This window comes from Bubalus bubalis, chromosome 12, assembly GCF_019923935.1.
Source record: "Bubalus bubalis isolate 160015118507 breed Murrah chromosome 12, NDDB_SH_1, whole genome shotgun sequence".
Classification (NCBI taxonomy): Eukaryota; Metazoa; Chordata; class Mammalia; order Artiodactyla; family Bovidae; genus Bubalus; species Bubalus bubalis.
The window spans coordinates 40,918,108-40,932,506 of record NC_059168.1 but is presented as its reverse complement, the minus strand read 5'-3'; the positions used below and the strand labels follow the sequence as shown (position 1 = coordinate 40,932,506).

The 14,399-nt window shown below is 38.0% G+C and overlaps 1 long non-coding RNA gene across 1 annotated transcript in view; it reads right to left on the bottom strand.

Annotated features, from left to right (window-relative positions):
- Positions 1 to 14,399, bottom strand: part of LOC112578057 — a 274,039-nt gene that overhangs the window by 201,782 nt on the left and 57,858 nt on the right. The gene's annotated exons all lie outside the window — the stretch shown is intronic.

Below are 14,399 nucleotides of genomic sequence, written 5' to 3'. Positions count from 1 at the left end.
TTAAAGCTCAACATTCAGAAAACAAAGATCATGGCATCCGGTCCCATCACTTCATGGGAAATAGATGGGGAAACAGTGGAAACAGTGTCAGACTTTATTTTTCTGGGCTCCAAAATCACTGCAGATGGTGACTGCAGCCATGAAATTAAAAGACGCTTACTCCTTGGAAGGAAAGTTATGACCAACCTAGACAGCATATTCAAAAGCAGAGACATTACTTTGCCAACAAAGGTTCATCTAGTCAAGGCTATGGTTTTTCCTGTGGTCATGTATGGATGTGAGAGTTGGACTGTGAAGAAAGCTGAGCGCCGAAGAATTGATGCTTTTGAACTGTGGTGTTGGAGAAGACTCTTGAGAGTCCCTTGGACTGCAAGGAGATCCAACCAGTCCATTCTGAAGGAGATCAGCCCTGGGATTTCTTTGGAGGGAATGATGCTAAAGCTGAAACTCCAGTACTTTGGCCACCTCATGCGAAGAGTTGACTCATTGGAAAAGACCCTGATGCTGGGACGGATTGGGGCAGGAGGAGAAGGGGACGACAGAGGATGAGATGGCTGGATGGCATCACCGACTCAATGGATGTGAGTCTCAGTGAACTCCAGGATTTGGTGATGGACAGGGAGGCCTGGCGTGCTGCAATTCATGGGGTCGCAAAGAGTCGGACACGACTGAGCGACTGATCTGATCTGATCTGATCTGATAGCTGATTAACCATGTTGTGACAGTTTCAGGTGAACAGCAAAAGGTCTCAGCCATACATATACATGTATCCATTCTCCCCTAAACTCCCCTCCCATCCAGGCTCCACATAACATTGACCAGTTTCTGTGTGCTATACAGTACCATAGTGAAGTGAAGTCGCTCAGTCGTGTCCGATTCTTTGCGACCCCATGGACACCAGGCTCCTCTGTCCATGGGATTTTCTAGGCAAGGGTACTGGAGTGGGTTGCCATTTCCTTCTCCATGGAATCTTCCCGACCCAGGGATCAAACCCAGGTCTCCCGCATTGTAGACCGACGGTTTACCATCTGAGCCACCAGGGAAGTCATACAGTACCATAGGCTTCAATTTCAGTAAGACATCACACAAAGAGGTGAAATAGGCAGTGACATATTGAATCTGAGATAAAAGTGTCTCAATCAAAAAGAGCCCTGGCCTGGAAGAGATGCTGTTGGGATAGATTTTATGTATTACTTATGGAACAAGAAGATCTGAAGGATGCTCAAAACTTCTCAGTTTGAGATAACCAACACAGAAGAGAAAACTCGAATGTCACAAGATGCACAAGATGGATGATTGTTTGATATTGAACTGTTAGCTATAAGCTTAAGATCTGAGAAGAATTCTAATAATAAGGCAAACAGTGGCACTCCACGAAGAATTCACTGATCAGCGTGGTTCAGTCACAAAATTTGGTCTGGATGATCACATCTCACTCTTGGATAGGTAAACCAATGCAAAGCAGTTTAGCAGAAGATTCTCCAACATAAAATCAGAGGACAACAGCACACAAAAAGCAGAGGAAAAGCACAATAAAAGGGGCTTTTCCCTTAATTAAAGAAGGGGGAAAAGCACCTCCTTAATGTTCTCGATAAAACTTTAGAAAATCTGTCCTCAAAAGCAAGAGATCAATGATAAAATGATCAGGAAACAGACTGGTTTGAAGAGAGTTAGTTGAGACTCATGTGCAGGTGATAAAGGAGTTGAAGGAATTAACAAAAGACTGAAAGTGATCCAGAATTCTGTTACTATGAATGAATCTTCATTAAAGAGGAAATGTACAAGGCTTCCCTGGTGGATCGGTGATGAAGAATCCACCTGCCAGTGCAGGAGACACTGGTTCTATCCCTGATCCAGAAAGATCCCACATGACGCAGAGCGGCTGTGCCTATGCTCCACACTACTGACTGCTCTGGAGCCCAGAAATCACAACTGCTGAAGCCCGTGCACCCTAGAGCCCATCAAGACTAGCCACTGCAATGAGAAGGCCACGCAATACAACCAGAGAGTAGCCCTCACTCACTGAACCTAGAAAAAGGCCCACACAGCAACAAAGAACCAGCACCTGAGACAGCCAAAACTTAAATAAATAGTTAAAATTATTTTTTTAAAAAAAGAGGAAATGCACAGAGTATGTGGAAAAAATATGGTCACTTACAGTGAAGCCAATATCAGGTTCATTTCTATAGAGGCTAGAGAAAAAGCACAACAAAATGAGTCAGGAAACAGAGACAATGGAAGACAGAAAATGGAGAGCCCACATGTGGACACCTGTCTAAAGAGGGAGGAAGGGGCTCTAAAAATGTAAGACTATCCTATTTGTATCAAAAGAAATATAGGTTAGTTACAAACTGAAAAAGTCAAGCTGGTCATACACTTCTATTGGGTTTCATTAAATAGTATTTGACAGTAAAACAATGTCTACACAATTTTATGGGGAAAAGTTTGTGACCCAAAAACTTTATATACAAGCAACATCCACAAAGGCAACAAAAAGATATTCTCAGATACATAAGGGCTCGGAAAGTATGATCCTTTTTTGTTGTTAAAAAAAGAAAATACTTGGGAAGCATATTTAAGCTGAGAGAATACTCAAAAATTTTAAAAATAAAGCTTTGATATGAAATAAATGAATGCTATATTAAATCTAAATTTTTCATATATTAAGATGATTTTTTTCCAAAAAATTCCTATGAGAAAAGAATCATAGTGTTTTTTAAAAATCATTATTATATTTATTATCCAGATCTAGTGTTACTGAGATATAGTAACACAAACTGGAGTGATGTAACAAAAGGAAAGTAGTAAAAAGCCATTTCTTCATCTTACATAGTGGTTAATCAAAAGCAGGTTTTTCTCCCTGCCGGTAATTAGAGAAATATAGGTTTCAGAAGTTTCATTTTGTTTCATTTTAATGTAAAGGTAGTTACTAGTATTAAAAACAATTGTATACCTTATAAACAACTGAAGGAGAAAAAGCATAAAGAAGAAAGGGAGAAAGGATGGATGTAAGGAAAGAAAAAAGAAACAACCTTTAAAACAACAGAGAAAACAGAAGAATCGTAAAGCATAAAAATGTTTCCGATACATGAAAGATATAATTACCACACAAAATATTAATCAGATCAGATCAGATCAGTCGCTCAGTCATGTCCAACTCTTTGCGACCCCATGAATCGCAGCACGCCAGGCCTCCCTGTCCATCACCAACTCCCGGAGTTCACTTAGACTCACATCCATTGAGTCAGTGATGCCATCCAGCCATCTCATCCTCTGTGGTCCCCTTCTCCTCCTGCCCCCAATCCCTCCCAGCATCAGAGTCTTTTCCAATGAGTCAACTCTTCGCATGAGGTGGCCAAAGGACTGGACTTTCAGCTTTGGCATCATTCCTTCCAAAGAAATCCCAGGGCTGATCTCCTTCAGAATGGACTGGTTGAGAGCTATTTTAAACAAAATATTTAAGATTGAGATTATACCATTTTAGATGTATGCTGCTAACAGAAACACCATTTAAAGGACAAAGTCCAGGTTCGATGCACGATACTGGATGCTTGGGGCTGGTGCACTGGGACGACCCAGAGGGATGGTATGGGGAGGGAGGAGGGAGGAGGGTTCAGGATGGGGAACACATGTATACCTGTGGCGGATTCATTGTGATATTTGGCAAAACTAATACAATTATGTAAAGTTTAAAAATAAAATAAAATTTAAAAAAAAAAGATCAAATTAGAAGAATAAAAATTTTAAAGCAAAAAAAAAAAAAGATTAAAAAGAAAAAGATATCCTTCAATATCACACAATCACAATAAAAACAAACCGGGGGTCACAAAAATAATTTGAGACATAGAAGAATTAGAATTGAACATTTAAATGGAAGAAGAAGAATCATAAGAGGTAAAATCTGTCATGTAATTATAATAACAACTCCAACAATAAAGTTTTATACTTTGAATAACAGTATCTAAGTTTATTTATTTTTTTAATTTTATTTTATTTTTAAACTTTACAAAATTGTATTAGTTATGCCAAATATCATAATGAATCTGCCACAGGTATACATGTGTTCCCCATTCTGAACCCTCCTCCCTCCTCCCTCCCCATACTATCCCTCTGGGTCGTCCCAGTGCACTAGCCCCAAGTATCCAGTATCGAAAGGAAAAATGATTATTGTAGTGGGAGACATCTAAATTGAAATAAAAAGTAATTAATTTAAAAAACAAAGAAATGGTAATAATCTATCACTTATTAAATGCTTACTATGTGCAAGGCATCGTGGAAAATTCCTTACTACACAGCTCATTAGATCTTAACAATTCCATGAGTAAAGTGAAAGTCGCTCAGTCATGTCAGACTGTTTGTGACCCCATGGACTGTGTTTGCCAGGCTCCATGGAATTCTCCAGGCAAGAATACTGGAGTGGGTAGCCATTCCCTTCTCCAGGGGATCTTCCCAACCCAGGGATGGAAGCCAGGTCTCTCGCATTGCAGGTGGATTCTTTACCACCGGACCCACCAGGGAAGCCACCATAAGGTAGATAACGTAACAACTCCATAAGGTGGGCTTATGACCTTTCTCACACACTGAAAAACCAAGACCAAGACTTACATAACTTGCTGAGCTTCATACAACTGGCAATTTCAAAGACGCACTACATATGTTTCTTGTTTAGTCAATCAGTAGTGTCTAACTCTTTTGCGACCCCATAGACTGTAGCCCGCCAGGTTCCTCTATTCATGGAATTTCCTAAACAAGAATACTAGAGTAGGTTGCCATTTCCTTCTCCAGGGGATTTTCCTGACCAGGGATGGAACGTGCATCTCCTGCACTGGCAGGTGGATTCTATTACCATTTAACAGAACATGAAGTAAGAAAAAAAAAAAAAAAAAGATTTTTCAAAGTGCTACAAAAACATTGAATTCTCCTCCAGGGAAAACTGTAATTAAAAACAAGCACCTCCCGGTGGCTCAGTAGTAAAGAACCCGCTCGCAATGCAGGAGACGTGGCAGGAGCTGCAGTTTCCATTTCCAGGTCAGGAAGATCACCAGGGTTGGGAAGATCCCCTGGAGAAGGAAATAGCAACCCATTCCAGGATCCTTGCCTGGAAAATCTTATGGACAGCCCATGGTGTCTCAGAAAGTCGAATACAACTTAGTGGCCAAACAGAAAACAAAACAAAACAAATTAAAAAAAAAAAAAAAAAAAAAACTCAGGAACAAATGAAGACTAGTACAGTTCTTCACTGAAAATAATAAAAGAATACGCAAATAGGCTTTTTGTGTCTCAGATATAAAAGACTTAATTTTTTAAGTGTCAATTCTCTATTTCATGGGTTTAGAGTTATTACAGTGAAAATCTCTGTGTCTTTGTTAACTTGCCAAAGTGATTTTAGAATTTAGTTTAAGAAAAATTGTAAGACCTTCTCTAGACTTATGCTGTATGTCTGGTGAGGGCTGAGACGTATTTATCTTGCTGCCTAGCATCCCTAGCCCAGAGGAGGAACTCCATACATATTTATGGAGTGAAAAATAGCTAAGAACATTTTGAAAATATTCTAATTAATGTTTTTAACTAAATGAAACTAATGTTTCTAACACTCTAACTAGTAAGTGAAAACTTCCTTCAACAAAGGTTAATATCTTTGATATAGAAAAAAATCCAATTTGATAAGAAGAATATAAAAAGTCTTTAATAGTTCCAAGGAAACAATTAAAAATAATTTGTTTATGGAGTATTCATTCAAGGATTATTAATAATAGTAAAAAATTTGTCCTTACCTAATGATAATAGATCAGTAAAATTAATTATATCATGCCCATATAAAGAATAATATACAGCCTTTTAATATACTATTGAATATTTAATGACTTTTTCAGTTTATTCTTCTACAAATGCTTATAATGGAATAGTAAAAGAAAAAGCAAACTATAAGGGTATAAACAAAGGCCTGGTTTTACACACACACACATATATATATATACACACACACATACATATAGATGTATATAGAGAGATGTGTGAGAAACACTGAAAAAAATATAAGCAAGAAATATATTGAAACATCAACCATTATATAACATCAAACATAACCATATATAATGGGTTGTAGAACTGCCCATTAAATTTTATTTTATTATTTAGATATTTTTAGATTTTCTATATTTTCTATAACAAGTTTACTTAATTCTTAGATGAGAAAAAATAATCTCTAAAGACTAGTTTATTCAAGATAATGGAGCCAGAATACTAAAAGTGAAAATAAATCTGGCCTTACTTTCTATTTTGGTGTCTCCAAATTTTAGGAGATGTCAATTTCCATATGCTGTCAAATCCTAGGGAAAATCTGATTTTCAATCTGTGGAATCAAAAGAAGAACTCATTCCAAAAGTAATATTTTCTACAGTCTCTCCTACACTCTTCACCTGAAACTCAAAACATGAAGTTGAAAATATTTGTGTTTTTAAAAAACTGTGAGCAATTTAAGGTAATTTTTAAAAATAGTCATTCTCTCAATACTTTTGCTGTGGATATAAGAAAGAAAGTTTTGATTGAGATAAAAAGGAGGGAAAATGTCCAGGAAATACACAGAGACATTAAAAAAAATATAGCAATCAAACAACTTCTAAACAACAGGATAATCAAAACAATAAAAACACTAATTAGCAATACAATGCTTGGAAAAGATAGTTTATTTTTAATGCCACTGATGCTCCTTAATAGTTAAAACAAAACAATAACAACAAAGATATCTAAAAATTATAGCAGAGGCTTCTCACTGGAACCCATACCTTGCCAGAGTTGAACTAAAAATCATTTCACTAATTAAATTGAATCACTTTTAGAAAATATCAGTGTGTAAGAAAAGAAACTGACAAAGTAAGTTTCTGCTTTTTCTGGAATTTTTAGCAAGAGAATAAATGACTTGGATTATATATTCTAAACCCTTAGAAGAAAAGGGAACCAGGTGCCATAGTCTCAATAAAGGCCCAGTAACCTTTAATACGGAGAAGGCAATGGCACCCCACTCCAGTACTCTTGCCTGGAAAATCCCATGGATGGAGGAGCCTGGTGGGCTGCAGTCTATGAGGTCGCACAGAGTTGGACATGACTGAAGCGACTTAGCAGCAGCAGCAGCAGCAACCTTTAATAAGAATCTGTTCATCTATGTAGAACTATATCCTCCTTTTAACACTGTTGATGAGTTGATGCTGATGAGTTCATTTCAGGAACATAAGACTTAACACATTGTTAGGTCCAAAATAGAAGGATACATCTTATTCATGAGTCTTTCATTTCTAATGAGTAAGAGATGTAGTGGCTTTCGAAGATTCCAGATAAGAAAGCCTGGACCAATGCTTTTAAAGACTGACTTGATACACATTCTCAGGCACAAGAATTGCCCTGGCCACCACCTCAGTGGGTTAATCTACATTGGAATATCTAATTTTCCCTCAGCAGAGCTCTACAGATGCAGAAACTCTTAAACCATTTAAATCCAAGATGAACAACAGCCCTTTAAATAAAACTAACATACCAAGTTACACAGTGTGCTTACCATTAGCCATGATGTGATTTGATGTGATTCTCACAACAGCTCTGACACACGAGCAGGAGAGGCATTATTCCTATTGTGCAGTTGAGATCACCAGAACTCAGAGAAATTACCAGTTTATAAGACTGTACAGCTCAGACCATGGGTGGGACTAGAACCTGGGCCTTGGGAGGCCTTTTCTAGTATTCTTTTCACTAAATCATGCAGGTTTTCAAGGAAACAAGTTTCCAAATAAGGCCCTTTCTACTCTCCCTTGGGTAACTTTAATAAAGTCAGTGTAAAACAAACAACAAATTGGCTGTTCCCAAGCAGATGGTGCTGCTCAGCTGTGGTTAAGCCAGGAGGCCTCTAACAGGCCCAACTTTCACAGACATGGCTTACTATTTTCTCATGCTGGTGGAAAGCAGACAACTCACATGCAGAGTCCCTATTCTCATCGCATGGCCACAGTCCTGCTCACTGCCCTTAAGGATCTGGCCAGCTCATGTATAGAAGAGGAGGGTACGGGATACGGCCAGGGACACCGCCCTGCCACCAAGTCCTACCCCAAAGGCAAACCCCCAAATCCAGACAGCATGGGAAAGGCCACTGACAAACATTCAAAACACGGAATCCTTAATGTTTGTAACCCTTTCATATTCCAGAATGATGCTGGGATCAGGATAAGATAAGAGTGACACCTAAAAGGGTAATGTGAAAAGTGATATTTTAGCCTTGTGCATGGTTTTATGTTTTCAACTACCATCTACATATATAGAATCATTAAAGTTGTTATTTCCAATATTTATGTTAGAAACATTGTATAGACACCTTATAACTTTAACCAGCATTTTTAATAACACTTGCACTTACTTTATTGTAATAAATTTCACTTTTAACACAAAAGAAAAAAAAAGGCAATGAGGGACCAACAACTACTTGTGTGTGGAAAATAGATGACAGCTTGCCCCACAGTAATAATGGCTAGAAAATTTTGTAAAAATACTGAATTTTTACCTGGAACTTTTATGAAAATTCAATATGTAATGTTTTCCCTAATACTTGGTTTTCTTTTTTCTTACTAGAATTAAATAAAAAAAGAAAGTGTATTCCGTTTCTTAGTCACAAGCACTATATAGACTTCTCCAAATCCCTTTCAATATACCCTTAGACCATGCAAATATTACTGTATTTCCTATAAGATGATAAACCTTGGAAAACATTGGCTTAGAGATTTTTGTCAGTCCTCATGAAGGTGGAACAATTCATTGGAGGAACCAGGGGGATTCGTGATATCATTCATTTATTAAATGATTAAATCATATTTATGGAACACCTGTTATGTGACAGGCTAGTTTTAGATGCTGAGATACAACAAAGAACAGGACAAAATACTTAATCTCATGGAGTTTAAATTCTGAATAAAGGAAATAGGGCAGTGAAACCACACGTAAGTAATGAAGGGTAGCTGTTAGTACCAAGACTGAAGATACATTACAGAAGGTTCAGAAGTGAAGGGGTGGCCACCGCAGGTGCTATGTGAGGTAGAATCATCAAGGACAGAGTGAAGGAGGCTGGAAAGGAGTACGTGTGTGCAGGCAGTGGGAGCAAAATGCTCACTGTCCCTGAATGGAGATTTTCTTGGTTGTTCAAAGAACAGCAAAGAGGCCAGGGTAGCTAGAGTTGAGAGAACAAGGGAGAATGTATAGGGCATAAAATCAGATTATAGGAGATGCAGACAATCAGTACCAAAAAAAAAAAAGCTCCCTAAGGAGCAAGCTAAGCCAGATAACTTCCAGTACAGCCCAGGAATTGTAGCAGGGCATGAAATCCCTGCATCCTGCTTTAGACAGCCCTCAGTCTCTTTTCCCAGCATCTCACAATAGGCCCTTCCAAGTCCTTCCATTGTCCATTCAACCACATTCACCTGGGTGACTGCCACACCTCCCATGGCTCCCCGGGGACTGGCCTAGGAGAATAATATCTCCACACCTATGGGCCCATGGCCATATGAAGCCATCCCATGCTCTGAGCCTGCCCTGCTCCATTCTTTAAAAAAAAAAAAAAATGATGTATTTAATTATGTGGCTGCACCAGGTCAGAGTTGCGGCAATGCAGGATCTTTAATTCTGGCATGCAAACTCTTAGTTGCAGCACGTGGGATCTAGTCCCTTGATCAGACACCAAAGCGCACACAACTGCATTGGGAGTGTGGAATCTTAGCCACTGGACCACCAGGGAAGTCCATGCCCTGCTCCCTTCTTGTGCATGCTCAACTCTAACGGCACTAGTGTGTTTGCAATTTCCAACCAGGCTCTGCCGAGCCTTCTGACACATCAATTCTCTCTGCTGTGATGTCTTCTCTCCACCCACACAAGCCCTGCTTATAGCCATCTGCAGATTCCTACTCATTCCTCAAACCCCTTACATACAACTCCTCTGGGAAGCCTCCACCCACCACTCCTGAAAATTTGGCTCCTCTTACCATAGCATGTACCTACTCACCTACTCTCATTCTGTTCTCTTTATCCAATTTTTCTAAATGGCCAAGCACGTGCTAAAATCTTGGGACTAAAGTATGAAGATGAATAAAATACAGTTGTGGTCTGGCAGGATTTGTACTCCAGTCAGAGCCAAATCAAAATAATTTTACATTACGTTATTACTATGTAAAATGCTATAACATGAAGTGCTCTGGGAAGATAGATTTTCTTTTTCTTTTCTGCTGGGGGAGCAGGTTATCAGGAAAAGCAGCAGAGGAGGGACATTTGAGTTGGATCTAGAGGATGAATGGAGACTCTGTGAATGAGAAAGGGCAGAACATGCTCCAGGAGAAAACAGGAAGAGGAAGAGGACAGGGAGGTGACTCACAGGTGCCTGACAACTGCAGGGGAGCGTGAGCAGTACAGAATGGCTGAGCTCTGCTGGGGGGTCAGAAAGGCAGGTGGCAAAGTTTTGAAGGGCCAAGAATTATTTACTAGGCTTAAAACCAGGAAGTGACACTAGGAAATGAAGGTTTTAGAAAAAAAGAATCCTGATGGCAATGCATAGGATGAGATGAAACACAGACCCAAATTGTACTGAAATTTAAGCCTGTATTTTGTATTTCATTTTGCTTTGTTTTGTTGATCTAGTAGAATTCTCAAAAGACATAATAGTGTTTCCCTGTTAATAACAGTCACTCAATATTTGTTAAATGATATGAGTGAATGAATGAATGAAAACACATATCATCTCAGGAGGATAGGGATTTTTTTTTTTTAATTTGAAGAAACTCTAATCCAGGAGTCAAGTTTTTTGAAACTGTGATTTTTGAGGTTATGTTGAAGTAATTTATCTCACCTCATTATGGAATCAAGTACTTCACATGGGTGGTTACTAATTTTTCAAATAGCTTATTTATTTCCTAGCACCAAAAGTTTGTTTTTCAACTCCAATTGTATTCTTTCAAGGCACATTTTTTTCCTTCCAGTAGAAGCCATAGAATTTTTTTTTTTCTTAAAAGACTCAAGCTCATAGAAATCTACAGAAGCACACTGAGGTGACATGGTAAAGCACAATGACATCATATTCTGGAAAAAGTCTGGTATTGCCACTTATGAGCTATAGTGGTTTTAATCATTGACAACTTCGGCTTAAATTTTCTCATCTGTAAAATGGGAACACTGATACCTAAATTGTGGAATTAAGTTAGATGCTGTGAGAAAAAGCACCTGACACATAGTAGGTGATTCTGAGGCTATAATGCAGTCATGAATTTTTCACCTTTGTATTTTCCCCAAATATCAGGCTATCAGCTATCATTTCTGATATCATTTGTCTGCATCTAACAGATGCTTCTTTCTTCAGTCCTCCTAATAAGCTATTTCTAATTTTCTTTAGGGATTACCTAGATAATATATGCCCTTTCATAAGCATGGATAAAACAAAAGTATCCGAATGAAGGAAGGACCAGGAAGATCACAGTGTGGGTGAAAACGATTTATGAAAGCCAACTAGAAAGTTCAGAAGCCTAGCTTGCTTACTTTCCAGTCCAAAATGTCTCCTAAATGATAAATATTAATAACAACAGAAGCCTATTGTCCCCACAATACCTGAGATGTGATTATAGAGAAAGTAGAAAGCCACAAAGCTAGATTGTTTGGAGTATATTATCTGTTGATAAAGCTACAAAGGATTTCAGGCAAAAAAACAATAATAATAATTCATTAACAGTTTAAAATGAAAACAAAAAGTTGAGGTGAGGAACAATGACATGAGAAACCAAAAGAAAGAACAAAGCCCTTAGACAACAATAAAAGACTTCAATCACTGGGTAGGTAAAGGAGAAATAGAGTTGATTGGAAGTAATTTAGTGACTACTTATGGAATTACAATAAAGGTGAGAAAAATCTCAGAATTTGTAAGGCAAATGTAAATATAAATATAAATCAATTACTGGCTTATTATTTCATTAAACTGAAGATGGAAAGGGCCAATTCTTGAGTCACAGCGTTTGCCTCCTGGGGTCCTAGATAGCTTTCCCTGTCAAATTAAAATAAAAAAGATAAATAAACATGAGAAATTAAGAATGTCGAAGTGTATGAAGGGAAAAGGAAAGAAAGGGGAAAATGATGTTTCACAATTATTATCCAGGCTAAGAGAAACAAAATTACTTGATCATAAATTCAAGATAATCTGGTTTTCTTTATGAGTTCCCATTTTATTAATGAAAGCAAGGTAACACCTTATTGTACCCGGGTGAATTAAAATGCCTATTTGAAGAAGCAATCCTCCATAGGGGTCTTTAATAGAATCTGTGAATGGTTCTAGAGCCAGATAATTCAGCTGTAAAAAAGCAATATTAATATTAACCTCTCAATGTGCACAGACCTACCTTGAGGGGTATAGGGACAGGGAAATGTTAACAGAATGAACCAGGCACATCATTTCTTTTAAAAAAAAATTCTGAACTCTTTCAGGGGCAAAAATTGGATAAACCTCTTCTACAAAATTGCTTGCAAGGTTCACTGTTATCCCTTCATGCCTCTTGCTCCAAACAACACTGACCAGCTATTCTGTGATTACAGGGCTGCTCATATTATTTTCTGACTTTGTATTCAGGGCATATGACTTGTAAGAAGTGTGACAGAAAAGCATTTAATCAAAAGAAACAGAATAGAAAACGAACTTCCAAATGCAGAACAGTCTCAACAGGAGCCATGACAACACATTTCCAAATTAGAGGCAGGTACTCAGTGGGGGCCCCTGGAAACTATGAATTCATAAAAGGGATAATTCAAGAGAAGAGGCAAATGTGCTTTAATTGAGCAACTGGTCAGTCGGTGAGAAATACAGGTATAACAAATGGCTTTTCTCTTGGTTCGAGACTTTTAGATAGTCTTTCAGGGAAATGTCAATACATTTTACTCTTTCTTTATAACTCCCATCACCAATATCATCTTTGCTTTCATCACCATCTTCCAGATTATTGCAAATCTCCTAGCACTGCTATCTCCAAACTCTTTCCAGCCATCCTAGGTAGACCAGTCATATTCCTTCTCCTAATGTCTCACTCTGTTCATGTCATTCCTCTACTCTAATGCTTTCAACTGTTCACCATTATTTACTGAACTGATAGTCCAACTTCTATTAGCTGCCATATATGATTTTACATCAAAAACTCAATCTACACTTACAGTCTTTTAACTCCTTAATAATCAAACATGGATTTCTCTAAATTACATGATTTGGTATTCCTCAAATGTCTCCATGCTCTATATACTCCAATTATATTTTCTCAATGGTTTTTTTTTCCTTTATCCCCATCTCTACATATTAAAAGCCTTCTAGTCCTTCATTGCCACCATTTTCATGATGTTCCCACTAATTATTCCTCAAAACAAACAAACAAAAAAAGGCTCTCCTAACTCCCACAGCTTTTCTGATACTTATCAAATTTCACCTTGGACTATAGTCGCTCAGTCATGTCTGCCTCCTTGCGACCCCAAGCGGTGTAGACCACCAGGTTCCTCTGTCCATGGGGATTCTCCAGGCAAGAATATGGGAGTGGATTGCTGTGCCCTCCTCCAGAGCATCTTCCCAACCCAGGCATAGAACCCTAGGTCTCCCGCATTGCAGGCAGATTCTTTATCATCTGAGCCATAGGGAAACCCGTAATTATTTATAAATATAGCCAATTTCCTTTCCCCCACCCAAATAAGATAAGTCCTTGGAAGATGTAGATTAGTCTAATTGGAGAAAAACAGGCTTTTCAGTCCAACAAAGTGGAGTGTGATATCAAGATCTTTTACCAATTAGCTGTACAAACTTAAGCAAGAAATTGGCTTTGCAAAATTCTTTGCTCACCTGTAAAATGGGTGATAATTATGCCTGCCTTAATTCATGCTATGAGCATGAATCACATTGTATGTAGTGTTGACACAATGAGAGGCATATAAGTGCTTAATAAATGATGGCTATGATCACTATTAAAGTGGACACTATTATCAATCTTTGTGTTTGACAGAACAAATAATATTTAGCCTGCTTTGACAGTACTAGGTATTCAACAAATGTGTATTGAATGAAAGAATGAATGAGTGAGTGAATAATTCAAAGATTATTTCTGAGCTCAGTGAAGACTATCAAAAGTTAGCAGAGAGTTAGAAGATGGACTAGAGGTGCAGGATGGTTACCCTCCTCCTTTCCTTTCAAAACACCATTTCCAGGACCATCTTTAGCTAGATGAAGACAAGCCAGCAACTAGAATATCCAGTCCCATAGAGTAAAATTGACATACTGAATAATCCAGAAGGAGAATCCATCCAAAAGCATTTAAATTTGGTGTTGCAACGTGGTTTTGCTATATGTACTGAATTTTGGTAATAAT